Genomic DNA, 14,433 nt, shown 5'->3' on the forward strand with positions numbered 1-14,433 from the left:
TACATATAATTTCACCCAGAGGCAGCACATATATAAAGAGAAAAGCAGTGGGCCTAAAACAGATCCTTGCGGAACACCAAACTTCACTTTAGAGAGTGTGGAGAACTCACCATTTACATCTACAAACTAGTAACAATCAGTCAAATAAGACCTAAGCAAGCCCTTTATTCCAACAACTTTCTCTAGTCTAGCAAGAAGGATATTATGATCAATGGTGTCAAAAGCTGCACTAAGGTCAAGCAACACAAGGAAGGAGACACTGCTCTGATCAGAGGCAGTTTACCACTTTAACCAGTGCTGTCTCTGTGCTATGATGAGGCAGCTTACCTGACAAGGATCATGGTCAAGTTTCTTAATTATAAAATAGTGTATAAATTATAGTGCTGTCTACAGGATTGTTTATAAAATAGTTTGAATTTATATTAATAGTCTGGATTTGACTGATATTTTCAATTTTATTTTAGAAAAAGTTAATGAAATCATCACTATATATTGATGGTGTACATGTTAGTGTGGTGCTTTTATTCACTGTTAATTTCACTACATATTGAATAAAAATACAGGATTATGCTTGTTATTTTCTTTAAGGGTAGAGAAATATGCTGATCTAGCAGCACTAAGAGCTTTTCTGTAACACAGGAGGCTCTCATTCCATGCTATTTGAAATACCTTCAAATTAGTTTTGACGCCATTCAAATTCTAATTTCCAAATGGTCTGTTTTAAGGTGCGTATTAGATTATTAATGGTAAATTTTTTTCTCCCTTATCATTTTGGTTTTAAGGGGAGCTACATCATTTAGATTGTGATAGAACGTTGATACTAGGCATCAGTGGCCCAGTCGAACTTTGCGGGTCAGATGGTGATCTAATTAATCTCAATAACGCCGGAAGATTATTGATAAAACTCGGTGCTGTAGTTGACGTGAGTGTACGCTTAACACAGTAACGTGGCGAGCTACTTATGCAATGACTGAGGCAGATTTTAGATAAAGTAATGATCTGAAATAGCTTCAGACTACGGAATTATGTCTATATTTTTTATATCGAATCCAAATGTTAGTATTAAATTAAGATTGTGTCGACCACTATTGAGAAAGTCCTATAACAGTTCTACTGAATCTAGAATCTAGAAATCTAGAAAACAACTGCTGGTCGTAAGGAGTCTTTCTGATTATCAAAAATAATATTAAAGTCACCAACAATTAATGCTTTTTCTAAAGAAGGAGCTAGGTTTGCGATGAAATCTGCAAATTCTATGAGACAATCAGAAAAGGGCTCTGGAGGTATATAAATAATAATTAATGGAAATGACTGACTAGGCTTGCTTTTGGATGCTAAATATTTTATGTTGGTGTAAAGAAATGTGTCAGCTTGCACATTTCTCAAATGCCACAATCTTATAACCTTCCACTTCTGCACATTTTCTCTTCAATGCCATAGCCTAAGAACATCTATCTGTACTTCTTAATGATGTCCACACATCTCTGCACTGCTATAGCCTTTATATTTATTTACTGTACATATGCTTACATATATATCACATGCTGTAAATATGCTACATATTTATCTGCACTTTTGCAAGATTGCTACATTTTGCACTTTTGGTAGATGCCAAACTGCATTTCTTTGCTGTGTACCTGTACAATGCAATGACAATAAATAGCTGCGACACTGCCTCCTCTGCAGTTTAGGCAGGGCTGGTGTATATAACAGTACCCAGGAGTTTTAATGCTAGATATTAATTCAGTTTAATATACGTTTCTGTTAAACACAGTACATTAAACTTCTGATCGGGAATCCTTTTATTTATAGTCAGCGCTTTTGACATGAGAGATCTAAATCTTTAGATCAAAAGTGCTGGCTGTGCATTCAGTCTTATTTATTGTAATGTAACTCAAGTTACGTAAACAGACTTTTGTTTATTTTTATAAATAAGCAGAAAAATATATTGTACAAAAGAAGTATGCATACTACATAAACAAGTATGCATAACTGACAAACAAGTATGCGACACATTATAACACTCAGAATAAAAATCTAATGTATTTAGAGTGGACAATAAAAATCAACATGCACTGTCTTTGCATGTAGATAACATTGGGACTCTGGTTAAAATGTACAAACCCAATTCCAAAAAAGTTGGGACACTGTACAAATTGTGAATAAAAACAGAATGCAAATGATGTGGAGGATTCAAATTTCAATATTTTATTCAGAATACAACATAGATGACATATCAAATGTTTAAACTGAGAAAATGTATAATTTTAAGGGAAAAATAAGTTGATTTTTAATTTCATGGCATCAACACATCTCAAAAAAAGGCCATGTTTACCACTGTGTGGCGTCCCCTCTTCTTTTTTATAACAGTCTGCAAACGTCTGGGGACTGAGGAGACAAGTTGCTCAAGTTTAGGAATACGAATGTTGTCCCATTCTTGACTTATACAGGCTTCTAGTTGCTCAACAGTCTTAGGTCTTCTTTGTCTCATCTTCCTCTTTATGATGCGCCAAATGTTTTCTATTGGTGAACGATCTGGACTGCAGGCCTGCCATTTCAGTACCCGGATCCTTCTTTTACGCAGCCATGACGTTGTAATTGATGCAGTATGTGGTCTGGCATTGTCATGTTGGAAAATGCAAGGTCTTTCCTGAAAGAGACGACGTCTGGATGGGAGCATATGTTGTTCTAGAACTTGGATATACCTTTTAGCATTGATGGTGCCTTTCCAGATGTGTAAGCTGCCCATGCCACACGCACTCATGCAACTCCATACCATCAGAGACGCAGACAACTTGGGTTGTCCTTGTCGTTGGATGACATGGCGTCCCAGTTTTTCCAAAAGAACTGTCCCATTTGTCTTATACAGGATTCTAAGTGCTCAGCAGCCTTTAGATGGTGAGGTATTTAAAATCTTCGCGATGTGATTTTGAGGAACATTTTTCTAAATTTACTCCACAATATTTATATGACATCTGCTCATCTTTACCTCTAAAAGACACTCTGCCACTCTAAGAGAGTTTTTTTGCCAATTAACCAAGTTAGCTGCTTACTTTTTTACACTTTTGTTGCCCCTGTCCCAAATTTTAAGATTCAAAATCACCTTATTTTTTCCATGTAAAATGGTACATTTCCTCAGTCCTTCCTCATTTTATATATCCTATTGTGAATCAAATATAAGTTTATGAGATGTGCAGATCATTGCATTCTGTTCTTATTCACATTTTACACAGCGTCTCAACTTTTTCAGAAGTGGGCTTGTAATAAAAAGAGCAGATTTAATGCACACATGAACTAGAACAACTGACATTGTCTTGAGCTCTCCAATTTATAGGGTCTTTTCTGGAAGCTCTTCTGTCTGCCAATTTTTTCCACCATCTTACAGTTAAGGTGTTGCGATGACTGTTAAACTGATAAAAGTCCTCTAGCTCATCCGATAATGACCTGACTAGATTATTGCAGGACAACTTTGCCCCACATCCACAGGGCTCACTGAATAGTTTGATGCTAAAAATAAGGGCTGAAAGAATTGAGGGGTCTTAGGAGCTGTTTCTAATTACAGTTTATTTAATTATTGCCATTTGTTATCAAAATTCTCTTAGTCTAGGACATTGGTCTCTAGAAATATGCTATTGATCTAACAAGATTTTAAAAATATTAATTCTGTAATAATTTCTTCCTCTAGAAATCTAAAAAAGCTTGGATTTGAAATGGATTTGATCGCATTTAAGTATTTATCTTGAGTTGGGTTCACTTTTATTTGGACTCCAACGTGATTCTGTCTAGCTTTGATTTGGACTTGAACTTGACTCAGTTTCACTTATACTTTGTGAGCTGGCCTCAACCCGGTTTACGTTATATCAGATAGTGCTGATCCTGCCAGTGTCTCTCTTGACTATAGGCCTATGTGTCACCCATATACATCACAACACCAGCTGAAGAAATATCTACTGGAAGAACACTGTCCATTGCTCCAGTCTTTGTGTCAAGGAGCAGTGGTTCAGTGGTAGCCCAAAATCATACTTATTTATAAATTTATAAATCTATTTATAAATATACCTCACTTTAATATGTACCCTCTTAAAATATTATTATTTAGAATAATATTAATTATAATAATATTTATAACAAATAAAAACATTTTTTATAATTGATTTAAAATGGGCTTTTATTGACTTTAATTTAATGCACAAACATGACAAGAATCTAATTGCTGTTCATAGTTTCTGTAGAGTCTTTTTTGAATTAAGGTCTTTATTTTGACTGGAGTATTTAAATGCAACTCCTACCCAGTTAAACCGACTGCATTCCTACTCAGAAGTTCAGGTGTATGACTTCAGAAGTAGCAGTTACTGCATGGTGTGTGTGTTCAAGTGAACACTTTTTTAGTACTCTCCAGTGTTCTGTATTGTTGAAAGATTTATGATCACACTCTTGATGTCATCCAAATGAGGATGGGTTCCCCTTTTGAGTTTGGTTCCTCTCAAGGTTTCTTCCTCATACCATCTAAGGGAGTTTTTCCTTGCCACAGTTGCCATGGCTACTCATCAGGGATAAATACACATCGTTCACCTTGACTGTTGATTTTTGTAAAGCTTTTTTTAGACAATGTCCGTTGTGAAAAGCACTATAGAAATAAACTTGTCTTGACTTGTTTTTTATTTATTTTTAAATTGAATTATTTTTTGCATCATTATTGAAAGGAAAATTATTTAATGTTTATTTTTTTAAAACACTGTCGTTTTTTTTAATAACAATTTATACCACAATGGCAGGGTATTTATGACATTGTGTTGGTGTTTGTGTGCACACATCTCATTGTTTTGCAGTTTTCCTAAAGGACTTAAAGGCATCATAACACATTCATGTTCTTGTTTTCATTCAAAGACAGTGTAGTATTTAGTTTACGCAAACTTGAACAGGTTTCCTTCTACAATTGTTTGTACACCATCCCAACATAGTAAGTGCTAAATGTACAATAATAAGATGTTGTGTGGCTGTGTGTGTGTGTGTGTGTGTGTGTGTGTGTGTGTGTGTGTGTGTGTGTGTGTGTGTGTGTGTGTTCTTCATAAGATGTGTTGTGGGCTGTGGGCAGAGATTTAGAGGCTGTTGTTGACCGACAGCATGAATACAATTCTACTGTTACCAAGATACTAATTTAGATGCTGGCATAATAAATGCAGAGTATACATATTTAGAAAGTTAGTATGCATTCTTGAAAACAAGTGTGCATATTTAGAAAGTCAGTATGCATACTTAAACATCAAGTATGCATACTTAAAAATCAAGTATGTATATATATATATATATATATATATATATATATATATATATATATATATATATATATATATATATATATAAAATATTTAAAATAAGCATACATAAAACTGGGCATAAAAATGGTCAGGATAAGTATGCAAGTCAAATCCAGAATGTTTCTATCTCGATTCATCATCATGAAAATTTTATTTGTTTTCAGATTGTTGCAATCAGAAAGAATATGCGTAAAATGCAAGTGTGCGAATCTACACTCTCACTGAGAACTTTATTAGGAACATCTGTACTCCTAACCATTTATGCAATTTCCTTTTTAGCCAATCATGGTGAAGATACTAAAATCAGCTTAGAATAATATTCACATCAACCATCAGAAATGTTTATGGATAATAAGCGTACCATTGGCAGAAGAAGGCATGGTTTATACTTGGCGTAGACGTTATTAGACTGCTATGAAGAAATAGCTGCAATTTTTGTATAATTTCCAGTTTTCCTTACAGCAGCAACGTACACTAGACGGCATGTCAGGGCCACGTGACGTCTTTACCTCTATTGTAAATTCATCTGTAAAATCGAACTGTATTTATAGATTTCCCACACTGCAGAGTTAAACTGCTTCTAAAACATTGTTCCATTGTTCTATTGCCACATCGTGACTATTTTCATGAGTGTCAAATCAAAAACCTCACATTCAAGAGGTATTGCTAATCCACAAAATTCAGAAGAATGGTGTGAAAAAACTTTTTTTTTTAAAAATACAATTACACCCATATTAAATAGATATGCATGCTAAAGTAGGTGCAAACAAAGTAAGCATGTTAAAGTATGCATATTTAAAACATAATGAAACAAAATGAAAATAAAAGCTAAAAAGCATAAAAACAAAACAAAACAAAACGCTTGCATACTTAAAATATGATGCACAAAATAAGTCTGCATACTAAAATTAGATACAAACCAGCATGTATACTACAATTGTAGGCAAAGTAAGCAAGTAATTCATTCAGTGTTTTAGTTAATGCATTTGCATGTTTCAGTGGATCACACTACTTCATATAGAATTTCAGCCTCACTCTGACCCATCTGCTAGTTTATAGACGTTTGTGTCTTTTTATAAAACTTACTTACTTTTTAAAAAAAGTAAATTCGTCCCTCTCACTTTTTTAGTGGAGAGTTGTGTTCACGACATGTTGAGGTTTTAATAGAGCAATGTATATAAACGCAGAGTGATTGAAAATTCAAAGAGACAAGATAGTCTATACCCACATAGCAATTTTTCTCTGGCCCAGCTCCGCCCCACCCAACCAGCTTTTGCTTGGCCCACATACCGCAATGAATTACGGTCCTAGTGTGGACCAGGTCTGAAATCCGAGCTACAGTACTAGGGCGCGTGACAAGTGAGTGACTGACTTCCATGTATCATGAACGTCATGTATAGACTATCTTATCTCTTTGAATTTTAAATCACTCTGCATTTATATACATTGCTCCATTAAAACCTTAACATGTCGTTAACACACACTCTCCACTAAAAAAGAGGGGGACGAATTAACTTTTTATAAAAAGTGTCCCCCGCATCCCCCGTGTAATCTATGCCCCGGCCTAGAGACGTTCACATTACTATCTTAAACTATAACAGCACTAACCGGTTGCAGTGTGATGGCAGAACCACATCCAACTACATATTGATAAACAAAGTAACAGAGAATTAAGATTAAAAATTGTTTTGGGACCTAACTAATCAAAAACATGCTAAAAAATACTTATCTCAACTCAATTCCGCATGGGGGCGCTCATCGTCGACCTAATCGTAATATTTGGTTACTTTTGAGTCACACAAGTGCAATCGTGGCTTGTATAATTTTCAGTTTTCCAATAACGTCCACTAGATGGCATATAGGAGCCACATAAGTTCATATCTATTCTAAACTGATCCGTGTAAGAATTCATACTAAAATAGGAACAATATGTAGACTACAGTTGTAAGGGATGTGACTAATTTATTAATTCAGTGTTTCAGTTAATGCATTTGCATGTTTCACTGAATCACAATATTCTATGTACAATTTCAGCATCACTCTGACACATCTGATTTAGAGTACAGGGTGGGCCAAGAAAAAGTAGCCCGAAACCAATAGTGGTGCCGCGTTCTTTGGAGATGGCTGTAGCCCCTTGCTCTCTGTCTGTCGACTGTCTGTCTGTCTGGTGACAGGGGTAGCGTACCTATAAACAAAGCACTATACACTTTTACCAACTTGTACCTATGTGCTACCATTAAGAAATGAGAATCCGAAGCAGATGAAAGCAATAAAAACAACAAATAATTTACAACAAAAAGGGAATTAAAATATCAAAGCACAGACATGACACTTTATTTTCTAGGACACACAGTTAAGGGTAGGTATGTTGGCCATTGCACTGTTTAGTACTGATATATTATTCACATTTGGCAGCTGAATGTGTGTTGGTTTTTTTACAAGTGCACACTGACATTGCAAAGAAATGTACACTTTTTTTTTACAAGTACACTGTGACATGAGCACTTATGGATCCTTGCCTCAACTACTTAGTGATACACAAGGGGAAAAAGGAATTTACTGGGGCCCTCTATGTGGTCATATGTGGCTCCTGTTATAATTTTGAACCACACTGGTTTAGATAAACATTTTCAGACTAGGAATTAAGATAAAGTCTGTGGTCTTTAAATTGAAACAGTGGCACTGGTATGAGTTTTGGGCTCTAAGAACCAGGCATTTATTACATTTCTTCAGATTCCCTTAGGGATCCCAAATCCCCCCCTTTGTATAGGATAATTGGTGAATCTAAGTCTCCCATATGCTCTCTTGGTACTCACACACACACACACACACACACACACACACACACACACACACACACAAACTTGATTCCCTGTGGTCAAGATGTTACCCGTGCCAATATAAAAATTTTAAAAGAAACAAATATGCATACTAGGGGAGTGGTGGCTCCAGCGATTAAGGCGCTGGGTTGCCGATCGGAAGGTCTGGGGTTCGAGCCCCGGTATCGCCAGGCTGCCAATCTTGGGCCCTTGAGCAAGGCCCTTAACCCTCTATGCGCCGGGGGTCCCTTACGAGGGAAATATCAAGGTCCGTGACGTCGGAGTGACGTGGGGCCGCCTTCCCGTGGGCTCACCACCTGCAGGAGGGACCGTAAGGGACGGTGCTGTGAGGATTGGGCAGCAGTTGAAGGCCGCTTAGACTGCTGCGACCCGAATTACGGATAAGCGGGGGAAAATGAATGAAAAAAAAAAATTAAATATATATATATATATATATATATATATATATATATATATATATATATATATATATGCATACTACATAAACAAATATACATACTTGAAAAATAAATTTGCATATTTTATTTTAGGTATGCATACTTAATTTGTATACTTGTTTTTCAAGTATGCATACTTTTTTTTTGCTTAATTAAGTATGCATACCTAAAATAAAATGTGCATTGAAAAATAAAAGTGTGCACGAAGTAATTTAGGCCAAATCCACGATTTCTCGACTAAAAACACATCTTTAGGAGTATAATATACAGTAAAGCATTCTGCACAGACGCAAATGTGTAAGCAACACAATATATGAACAGAATGAAACTCAAATCACAATATTTATTAGGAGTGAACAAAAAATCTACATGCACTGTCTTTGCATATAGAAAACTTTGGGACTTTGGTTAAAATGTAAATAATAACAGATTACAATAAGAGCAGTTGCTGGAGTTTTGGGAGAGGAATGTTGTCCCATTTGTGTCTGTTAAAGGATTCTACTTAGTCAGCTAATTTCCCAGATGTCGCAAATAACACTGGAGCGTGTTGGATGCCTGTAACTCAGTGATGACACTGAGGCAATTTCAGGCAAACCAGCTTCTTACACTGATAGTGTTATTTTCTCTAAATCTAACACTGACATTTTAACACATTATTCTGAATTGCCTTAACTCTTGAAATTTAACACTGATGAATTCGATGTGCATCCTGATGTCTCAGTTAAAGCTGGTTGATGTTTGGCGAGAAAAGAATAAATGAGTCAAACAGTACAGTTGGGTTAAAGTGTCAGCAGGAAGAGTAAGTGCTGCAGACCGTTTTTATATGAGTACCAACATGAGAAACCATGTAATAAGTGCATGTAACATATCTGACTATCACCTCATCACATCGAACATCATTCTGTCACAAACAAGACTAACACAAGACTTTCAGTTTTATGAGTGTTTCAAGTTTTTGGGGGATGCAGGGAAAAAAAATGAAGAAAGAATAATAAATATACTCTAGTGGTGGGAGAGAGAAAAAGTTCAGATAAAGCTGTTCTGTCAGCTCACATTGCAAACCTCCATGAAGATATAACAAGCCATGCATAACACTGAAACTAAAATTTTAAGACGTTTTAATCAACCAAAACCCTGAAAAATGCACAGAGAGACCTTGTGCAGAAGAAACAGTATCTTAGTAACATCTTGCAGGAAAAAGCTAAAAGTGCTTTGGTTAGAGTTCACTTTGTCTCTGTACTGGACATGGATGCTCCCATTGCTTACTTTTTCAACCCGGAAAGGAAGAATGCACCAAACACTGCTCTTCATGCTTTAAGAAGACCTGATGGAACGATCACCTCAGACTCAGTGGAGATGTGCAGACTAGCTCTGGACTTCTACTCAGCCTTATACATTGAGGAACCTACAGATAACAAGGCTCAGATGACATTTTCAACAACATGCCATCACTGAATGATGAACATAAAACAGAACTAAACATAAAACTGGGCTTAAAACTAACCCCTGAGGAAGTGACAGCAGCAGATCAACAGCTTTCTCCTGGATAAGCACCAGGGATACTGTAGATGGACTCCCCATTGAATTCTATAAAACCTTTTAGACAGACTTTCTTGAAAGAGTTAAAGAAATTCACAAGGTCAAAAAGCTTTTCAAAGGTTGTCAGTGCACAGCTATTTCTTTGCTCCCAAAAAAAATAGGGAGACCTTTGTTCACTCAGCAACTGGAGACCAGTTTCTCTTTTATGCTGTGATTGCAAAATCTCTAAATGTTTTGCTAATAGACTTAAGAACTTTAATACAACACTTTAATACACAGAAGTCAGTCATACTGTGTACCCAAGTATTTTTTCAATATTGTTTTTAATATAGGACATTCTAAACTACTCTAAAGCATACAGAGTCTATGTGGGTACCCTCTCACTTGACCAGAAAAGAAACGAAGAAATCCTTCGATCGTGTAGACCAGGGGTCTCCAATCTTTTCCAGAAAGGGCCGGTGTGGGTGCAGGTTTTTATTCCAACCAAGCGAGTCCGCACCAAATTTTACCTGTTCAAATCTAATGATCGTCATTGTAAATGACTATCAGGTGTGACCATTGATTGGTTGGAATGAAAACCTGCACCCACACTGGCCCTTTCTGGAAAAGATTAGAGACCCCTGGTGTAGACCATCGGCATTTATTTAAAGCTCTTAAAAGATACGGCTTCTGCAAATATTACCTATCATAGATTTCAATCCTGTACACAGATGCTTCTTGCATGGTTAAAGTCCGATGAAGTCTAAATACACCAATTCTGATGAAGAGTGGGATCAGACAGGGCTGTCCAATGTCTGGTTAGTTGTACAGTTTTGCAATAGAACCCTTGCTGTGTCTATTAAAAAAAACTCACTGGACTGTTGATCAGGGAGAACATGGTGTACAATGTAAGGCTACAGATACTACAAGATACTACAGACATTTCAATCTTTTATGCATACTCTGTTTATGCAGTTCAGTGTTTTGTTTTGTTTTGTTTTTTAAATCTAAATCAACTTGCTGTATAAGTGTGTAGACATTTCACATATCTGTCTCTCTCCTTATCTGTTACAGTATAAGCATTATATGGTTCAGTTTTTCTGATGGAGGAAACTTGTGTTGGGGAGGATTAAAGTCTGATGAGGCCCAAGTGAACATTCTACCAAGTGAGTATCGGAAGACAAATCCAGACATATCGATTGTCAAAGACCGCATGGCACCAACACTGTCCTGGAGACATCGATAAATCATGGAAGGAATGTCTGTGGAGGATGTACTAAAAAAATACCCATACTTAAGAACACCCGCTGGATTGTGTATTTTGAATAAAAGCTGAATGTTGCAGAGAAGTAATCTATTATAATTTTGGAAATTGTGAAATTGATGTCAATTGCTGTCACTGAAAACAAAGTAAAATGAACATTTCTAAAAATATCTGTAAATGCTACAGTATAGAAACCTAAGAGCATTTTATTAAATATTACTTTTCAGTTTTTTTAAGAGGTTGACCAAATCCATCCTTCACCAAGCAGCTTCATTGCTTCAGAGAGAGTTTCACCAGAGTTCTGCCAAATGTGCTGAAACTTGCCAAGACAAAATCCCCCTTAACAAAACATGTACACTAAAACAAGACAGGATGCTGAGGATATACCAGGTAGATACAGTCATCTTGCTAGTAAAAATATATCTGTAAATATATATGTGATTGTGAGGAGGATATTTTTTCTGCATTGCAGGAATTGACTTAATGGCCTTTAACGGAGAAACACTGGGTGTCTTCCTTCTTACTGTACTTCTCTCACTCACTATTTTTCCTCTATGGAACGCTTGAAAATAGGTTCTCTTAATATAAATGGGGTGGAGACCGAACAAACATAGCAATATATTTTAGATTCTTAAAAGGAAATAAAGTCAATGTAATGCTTTTACAATAGGCACATATAAACAGAGAATATGAGATTGGAAAGTGGTGGAAAGGAAAAATGGTGTGTAGCCATGAAGTTAGTGAAGTTAGAGGTCGACCGATATGGCGTTTGCTCTGGCCGATGTCGATATTTAGAAATCAATGCAGATGATGGCTGATATGTTTGGATGATTTTCTTTTTCCCCCCTTCATCTATTTACCGATTCAACTACTTTTCTCCTGTGTCTCTCAGGGCCACCATTATGTCTCTGGAGGACTTTGAGCAGAGGATAAACCATGTCATTAAGAAAAAGGCTTTCCTGGACAGAGAGCTAGACGAGAGGGAGAACCTGCAGAAGTCGGTGCAGACAGTCAAGGACAAAGCCTGTGGAGAGGTTCCTTACATCGCTTTTACACACAGGTTCTTTGAAAGTTTCAGATGTTCAGGCTTGGATGGGTTGAAATAGTCCTGATTGTGTTACAAGATGTAGAAGTCACATTTTCTTCAGGTCATGTGACTCTGTATTTATTTTCTCTATGCATGTGTGTGTGTGGATCTGAGGCAGGAGCGAGCCGTGAAACAGAAGCAGATCCGTAAACTGTCCCTCAGCCTTTCAGTGGACAGAGCAGGGAAGTCATCTCTGACCCACAGATTGTTCCAGACCATCAAGGCAGCTCAGGGGGAGATCTGCATTAATGGGGTGAACATCGCAGAGTTCAGTCTTGACAAACTGTGCTCTCGCATCACCATCATCCCACAGGTTTAATTTCCTCACTTCTATATAGGATCCAAGAACTTTGAGAAGTTTTTTTTTGTGCTCATGTTTGTGTGCGTGTGTGTGTATGTTGTGAGCAGGACCCAGTTCTGTTCTCTGATCTCTCTGATTGAACCTGCACCCATTTGAGAGTCACTCTAAAGAGGAGGTCTAAAAAGCTTTGAAACTGGTTCACCTGAAAGGCTTTGTGTCGGGTCAGGTGATGTCGAGAAGGAGGAGGAGGAGAAAGAGGAGGAGCAGATCCCTGTGTGTTAGTCTGTTCCACACAGAATGTGTAGGTCAGAGCTGTAACCTTAACCATGACTTTTCTGGATCTGACTCTGGATCTGTCTTTGATGGATATGGATGGATGTGTGTGTGTGTGTGTGTGTGTGTGTGTGTGTGTGTGTGTGTGTGTGTGAGAGAAACAGTCTGGGTCAGAGGAAACTAGTTTGTGTTGCTCAAGCTGTTCTCAGAAACACAGATATTTTGGTTCTGGGTGAAGCCACATCAGCCATCGACTGCGGGAAGGACAAACACATCCAGACCAGAAGCTGCAGTCAGTTCAACTAGTACACAGTACTAACCATCGCTCACCGCCTCGGCACCTTTATGGACTACACATGGTACACACACATCGCCTCGACACCTTCATGGACTATATACATACTATATACTATTCTATATACATACATACACACCTTCTAAACACCATTATGGACTATACATTGTATATACACACACACACACAGCCTCAGCAACTGGACTGAAGTGTGTGATGCTCTTTGCAGTGTGTTAGCGATAGAGTGAGGTTGCATCAGGGAAATTACATCATCATCATAATCAGCATCACCAATCTTCTGAGTTGATCTGGAGTAGGTAAGCAGAAATAGCTGCAATCTTTTTAAAATAATATCCAGTTCTCTTTCATCATCAACGTCCACTAGATGGCATGTCAGAGCCACATCACTTCTTTGTCTAAAACATTTTTCCTTATATCCTACATTTCCTAAACGAATCAAAGTCTAACAGTATTCTACAATCTATTTATTCTTAATTCTAGTTAGACTAACTTTAGGTTGTAGAACAAATTTCTTTAAATGATGGACTGGTCTAGGATCAGCTTTGGCATGGCATATTTTAATAAATACAATAACATGCATGACAGCAAATTACTAGAAAGATTAGTGTTTCCCAATCCTGAAAAAAAACTTTTGTCTGTTTTCAATAAAATATACATTTATGTCAGCTTGCTAACTATCTGGAATGAAAATCAGCTAACTAGCAAGCTGGCAGAACTAGGTGAAGTTGCCGATTTGGGAAGATAAAATGCATATACATTCACGCTTTCATTTCTTTTTTATACCCATTATACTATAGTGCGGTTAAATTTTTTTAATTCAATTGGTCAGAAGGGGTTGATTAATTTGCTAAAACAGCAGCTCTGACAGTCACTAAACACAATCACAGCTTTACATTAAGGTGTTTATAGTTTTTTTTTTTAGTAACTCGTTTGCAGGAACTTGTATGACAGATGGTAATAAAATTTCAGCCTATCAATATGTAAATAATGTTTGACCTGTTAAAACAGCCCCAGGAGAGATGATTTTGCACTTTGCACAACATTAAAAATAAATAAAAAATAAATTAAAGAGAATAAAA

General features: G+C 36.8%; 1 protein-coding gene across 1 annotated transcript in view; it reads right to left on the reverse strand.

The window, feature by feature from the left end:
• The window catches only part of setd4 (SET domain containing 4), a 493,820-nt gene that overhangs the window by 334,309 nt on the left and 145,078 nt on the right, over positions 1-14,433 (reverse strand). The window lies entirely within an intron of this gene.

Source organism: Silurus aristotelis (genome assembly GCF_946808225.1).
Source record: "Silurus aristotelis genome assembly, chromosome: 20".
NCBI lineage: Eukaryota > Metazoa > Chordata > Actinopteri > Siluriformes > Siluridae > Silurus > Silurus aristotelis.